A 6,668-nucleotide genomic window follows, 5' to 3' on the forward strand; every position below is an offset into this window, starting at 1 on the left:
AATAACAATCTTAGATCGTGAGGAATGGTCTTAGTAATATAATAATAACGTGTTGGAGCTTAGTAATATGACAAAAGGACATTTCAGGACTACACACTGTTTTTTTCACTCTATCTATTTTACAATTAAAACATTAAAAAAAACAAAAATATCTTAATAGAATTTTTTTAATTAAAATTACTTTTTCAAGCCTATTTAATTTTTTTAGCCTTAAAAGTAGTAAAAATATTAGGTTATCTATTTGTTTCAAGAAAAAGCATAAGCTAGCACATTTTAATATTAGCAAATATATACTTATACCAAACTTCAAAATAAACTATTTTTCATAGTAAATTGTTTAAAAGATATAAATTAGCTAAGATTATTTTAATTTTACAGTTAAACAGTAGTTTTTGTTATTAGTTCTACTATTCAGCTTTTTCAAACACAAAAATCAAATACTTCTTAGTAAACACATAAACGCAAAAAAAATCTTATGAAGCTTAAACTTACTAATAGTCTAAATATTTTTAAAATTTCTACAATCAGTATTAAACTAAATCATTAAAAAAAGTCAATTAATATACGCAGTAAAGACTATTTATAGGTGTAAATTGAACTATCAGTAATCTTCTACAGTGTATAAAAATAATATTCCAAGTTCAACCTACTCTTTACTTACTCAAGTGTTCTTTTAGTAAAATACCTCTAAAACCTTTTAAATTATTCATGGTCATTTAAGTCATTTGGTATAATAGTCCACAGTTTATTACACTTATAAGCTAGAAATTTATGCCCTTGTCTATTGTCAATTACTTTTTAGTAAAATAAAGGTTTTTGTAAAAAATGTCGAGCAGAAGTTTACTTTATCAACAGTTTAAAAATACTATCTACAATTAACTGATGAATAGTCATATTTAAGTATGTACATTAATACACTTAGCTCAGAATTAAACAAACTTTCAACATTTAAAATTCCTTTTATTACTGTTAAGTTTCTTACTACATATTTACGAATGCATCTAAATGCTTTATTTATAAGTATATTGACCTTATTGATTTCTGTTTTGTTTGTTCTGCCCTAACATAACAAACCTTATCTAATGTGCCTCATAAAGACTAAATCAAATTTAAATACATGTATCTTTTTTTTCAAAATGTATACCAAATGTTTTTAAACACTTTTACATGTACTGTGTATTAGATAATTTGTGCCCTTGTCTATTGTCTACTACTGTTTTTTAAGGCAAAAGTACTTTGCGGAAAAGAAATATATGTCCAATGTTAATGTAATTTATCCACATTTAAAAAATACTATCTAAATATAATGTAACTCATAAAGAGTAAATAAAACATTAAATACATATATTTTTAATTTAAACTTTACATTTAATGTATTTTTAATACTTTTACGTGTAATGTGTGTAAAACTGTACTATGCTTTATTAAAAAACTAAATAAAAAAAATTTATGTGTTGACTTCATTGTTCAGCAGTTTCGGAGATTGTAAAATAACTGCTAAAATGCATAATAACTAAAATATTTGTTAGTGTGTGATATATTAACCATCATAAACTTCTTTGAAAAAGTAAAGCATTTTGAACATAAACTACTTTGAATAGACAAATAAGCTTGCTATTCAAATTAATACTATTAACGTTCAAAGTCAAAAGTTGACCTTGTAAGCTTTGTGATAGCCGAGGTCATTAATGCCAATAAGCCGAGCTTATTCCTTGTAAAATTTTTCATAGGTCAATTGACATCACGACACTGCAAATGCTAATAATATTCAAGAAGACCAACAGTCTTCTCAAACAACCTAATTTCCTAACATAAATCTTTAGATTTGTAATTAGATTCAAGCTACTTAAGTTTATATCATTAACTCATTAAAAATATGTACAGTCTATACATTATATCAGTTAACATTAATATTATATCAGTTTTGTGCTGTGTATCAGCAGTCTCAGGTCTTTGTTTTTTACTAATAACTTCTCACTATCACTTATCAATATATTATCATTAGCATGTGCGCTTTTATTATTTGCTGTCGGGTTCTCAGTACATCACAATGAAATATAAACCTTTTTAATTTTATGCTACAAGAAATCGAGACTCTTTCATGATAGCAACATTTAAACAATAAAAATGAAGAAAATTGTAAAGAAAACTCGTTGCTACATAAAAAAATAGAATTTTATAAGTATAAAATGTTAAAATTTATTTGTTTGTGGTCGAGTTTTACCAAATAGATTTTAAAACGATAAGGCTTGTAAAAATGTTAAGCTATTAGTTTTTAAGTCAATTGTCAACTGTTTATAAGTATCAGTTGAATAAAACTAAATTATTTATTCTTTTTTTTGCTACGTAAACCTATTTAAAATTCTTAAAATAATTTTTTACAGTTTTGATAAGTTTTTATCAACTTATTTATTTGAAAATATGAGAAGGTGTTGCTTGAAAATATTTTACTAACTAATTAAATTTTAGTGAACTATGAATAATCAAGTCGTGGCTTTATTTAGCTTCTGTATGTTTTTAGTATTTTTCGTTACATTTTGACTCATAGATCTTGTAGATTTGCATTAACTAACAAAAAAAAAGAAGACTACTAATATTTTTTAAATTTTAATAACCACCTATTTTCCATAAAAGAATCACCTAACTTTTCTTTTTGTCGATATTTTCCAATTATGGTACACTTGTATAAAAACAAATATAAATTTTTATAAAATTTTTATAAACTTGACTTAAAAGAGGCATTATAACTTTTAGCTAATTATTTTTGATTTTATCTATTCCTTGATGTAGATTATTAATTTCTCTGATAAATGTTTTAGTGCTGTTAACGTGATGTATAAACAAGTATTATTATTATATTACCTTTATCCTGGTCAAGACATTAAAACGTATCTATGGTGCAACTTGACAACCGAAAGGTTCTTCGTGCACCAGGTTTTAGGACCAATATTTTGAATGTTTTTTCCGTTCACTAAACTATCATAAAATTTCATATACAACGCAAACATTTTTATCAAATTTATCATAGTTAAATCTAGTTATGATTTATATAACATTATATTATAATGTATGATATGTACATATAGTATCTTGATACAAAATTATATTACCTGCATAAGTTTATCAACCATGAATGTTTGACACCAGTTTTTACCAAAAACTAACAATATCAAGTTTTTTTTTAGTTTTTCTTATTAATAGTTTTACTATTGTTTTATACGTGTTATTTTATTTAAAAATTTTAATAAACAACTATATTAAGTGCCTGACATTTGTTTCTTAATTGATTTATTTTTCTATTTGATACTTAGTTTCTAAACATTGCGAAGTTTATAAATCTTGAGTTTTTGTTCAGGGAACAGTTTACTAAACAACAACAAACAATTTCTACCATTTATAGTAGTACTAAATATAAGAAGTATTAAAAAAAGTATAAAAAAACACAACTAATTGATTTTCGTTTCACATTACTTAATCTAAATTGCATCATTTTTTCAGCTTAGAGTTTATCTATGTTATTGTGTTTTAAATAACAATTTACTAAAATAGTATCAAATTTTTTTTTTCTCCAGTAATGTTTCTACTCTAACTAAGATTTATAACATTATATTAATTATAACTTTCTTAAAAGAAAGGTGACCATTATTTTTTATATGTACCATCTTTAAATTAGATAGCTATTTCAAATTCTTTTTCTAATGGAAATTTTATTAATACATCTGTAAACATTAGTAATGTGTTTACAACTTTAAAGAACGGTTCATTATTAATTGATCTCAAAAAAGTACAAAGTACGTTTAAATTTAAGATTGATCTACATACATTTCTTACTAATTAAAGTTGTGATAAACCTTTTCTAATTCTCTATCATAATTATCAGGATAAACAACCGTAAATTTCTTTGATTAATGTTAAAAGTTAAGAAAAGGAGACAGTTTTTCATTGTGAAAAAAAGTAGTTCTAATAGTTTTATCCTTTAGCAAATTAAAAAAAAAGATGTATTTTATTGTTACTTATTCTGTTTCTGTTAAACATCTACATAAAATTAGTCATTATATTTACCGATAAATAATTGAAAAAAGTTCAGCTACAACTACTTTAAGTAAAGTTATTTTAAATAGTAAATGATAGCTTATTTATTAGAGTATACTACGTAGTAGATATAAATACAAAAAAAAATGATTAGTTAAAAATGCATTATTAATTGTAATAAAAAAAACTTTAAGTTAAATAATTTTGTACAAGTTTGTTAAAAAACTAAAAATAAACAAAGTAAAAACTTATAATAAATGATAGAAAAAAAGCCTTCATTGCTTATAAACATACACAGTTTTGTTTTTATAAGATGTATCGTTAAAAGGCGTTAAATCCTAGAGATCCTGATAAGCTAAGCTACAGGTGTTTTTGTGTAAAAACTTTATTCCGACTAACGACGTTTCATTCTTCTCAAATAAATTTAAGACCATACTTGTATATAGACTCCGTTGACATGTTATTAAATTTTTTTGAGAGCAGTGAAACACCGTTAGTCGGAATAAAGTTTTTACATAAGAACATCTGTGGCAGTTTGTTTTTATGTAGTTTACTTTTTAATGATAAACTTTTATTGTTGAGTAATTACACTTGAACAACTTTATATTGTATATATAGATTTTCTGATTCACAAGAAACTCATAACTACAAAAAAGGGTAACGGGTCGAATATGCACGTAGATACTTTCGCACGAAGGGCCAAACATGTACAAATGGTCACTTTTGCACAAAGAGTCAATTTTGCAAGAAGGGTATTTTTTGCAAAAGGGTAAAAGAAAAAAAAGCAGTACTGACCGAGGATAAAGGTAGGGGTAGCAGTGATATAAAAAGTAGGAAATAAAACCTATTAGTAATAAAGAACTAGAAAAAAATATTAAAAACTAAATTTAAAAATACAAAAAAAAAAAACCGACCAAAATGACTAATCGAACAAAAATGTCGCCGTGCAAAAGCGTCCATGCATATTTGACACCTACCCATAAAAACGTGTTTGAATAAAAACAAATATTGAAATCAACTGTTATTAGAAGCTTAGAAGTAAAAATATATGTTTGTTAACAAGCATTGTACTTGTGTTAAAATTTGAGGTTATCAAGTAGTGAGCTTGATATTGCAACTTTTTGTTACGGAGTTATATTTATACTATGCTGAGAAAACTCTTTGTGGGAAAATGTTTTGTTACGTCACTATTATAGTTTCATACTAAAGAGTTGTAATGAGTGGATTTATTAGTACGGTTTTTTTGAGGCATATTTTATTACGATTATGGCGTTTTTAAACAGCAAAAACAGTAGTATTGCATCATTATGACATTCAAACTTATTTTACTAACCCACATTTTTCGTTAACGAAATTATTTATTGTTTATTTAAACACTGGGTATTAAGATTTTTGTCAAACAATAATATATAAATAGTTTGGATAAAAAATTATTGCTATATAAAATAAAAGAAGATACCACAGCTAAGGTTTTAAAACTATTTAAAAAATTATTATTTGTAAAATGCTTGAGCAAAAATAAAAGACATAATTTTTAACCTTCAAAACATTAGTATATAAATAATTATAATCTAATGTTTAATTTCAATTTAAGTAATAACATCATTAAACCCATTATACTGACCTAATTACTAAGTATTTATTCGATATACCGTTTACCTATCAAAAACATTAGTTCAACCTTTTTTGTTAAACAAAAACTGTAGAACTGTTAAAAACTACATTCTATACAAACTTAGGTGAGAAATTTAATAAAAAAGTCTTCTACCCATACTACTATTTTTTTTCCTTATAATAAGTTAGTTTATGCCTTTTGAATAAATTTCTTCAATAAAAGTTTAAAATTCTGCAACTCTTTTATTTAGGATGGCTAATAATTTGTCAAAGAAAACTAGTAGTAAATAACTAATAAGTTATTTTCTAAGTAGGTTTTTTTCATTAAATTTAACCAACTTATGAAAATTACAAAAGAGGTTTAAAACTACTAAAGTTTTTGTACTGAATAACGTTGTAAATACAATTTTAGTACAAACAAAACGTTATAAATATAACATGTAAGTAAAATTGTCGTATATTTATTGTAAGTAAACTATAAATTTGTTGTAAGTAAAATGTACTTTCAATTCAAATACAGTTTAAGAGCTAAACTTTGTTTTCAGAATTCTGCTCTGTAAAAATACATAAAAATGACGCTCGTGCAAAAGTAGCCCGTTCCCAAAAACTGTACATAGAAAAAAACACTGGAAATTTCTAAGCAAAAACTGTCCAAGGTGAATCTTATGGGTGTATCGCGTTCCATATTTCGAAGAAGAAAATCAGAAACTGCAGAATATTCATATTTTTCAACTATAGCCACCAAGTACCTTGCTAATAAGATATCACACCGATATGGGGATATTACAATTAAGAATTAAACAGATAGTTTTTGTAATAACAATGTTTATTTTCAAATAGTAAAATATACTATTCAAAGTTTTTCAATACTACTAAAAGCTTAAACTGTTGTCCAGCTAATTAATTAAATAGAAATTGAAACAAAGTTCATTACCAGCTTAGTTATTACTTTATTACAACTATTTACATTTATTTATTTTACACTGATACAATGAAAGTTTTAAAATGTTACAGGTTATTTT

Source organism: Thalia democratica, chromosome 3, assembly GCF_965202585.1.
Source record: "Thalia democratica chromosome 3, ktThaDemo2.hap1.1, whole genome shotgun sequence".
In the NCBI taxonomy this organism is placed as follows: domain Eukaryota; kingdom Metazoa; phylum Chordata; class Thaliacea; order Salpida; family Salpidae; genus Thalia; species Thalia democratica.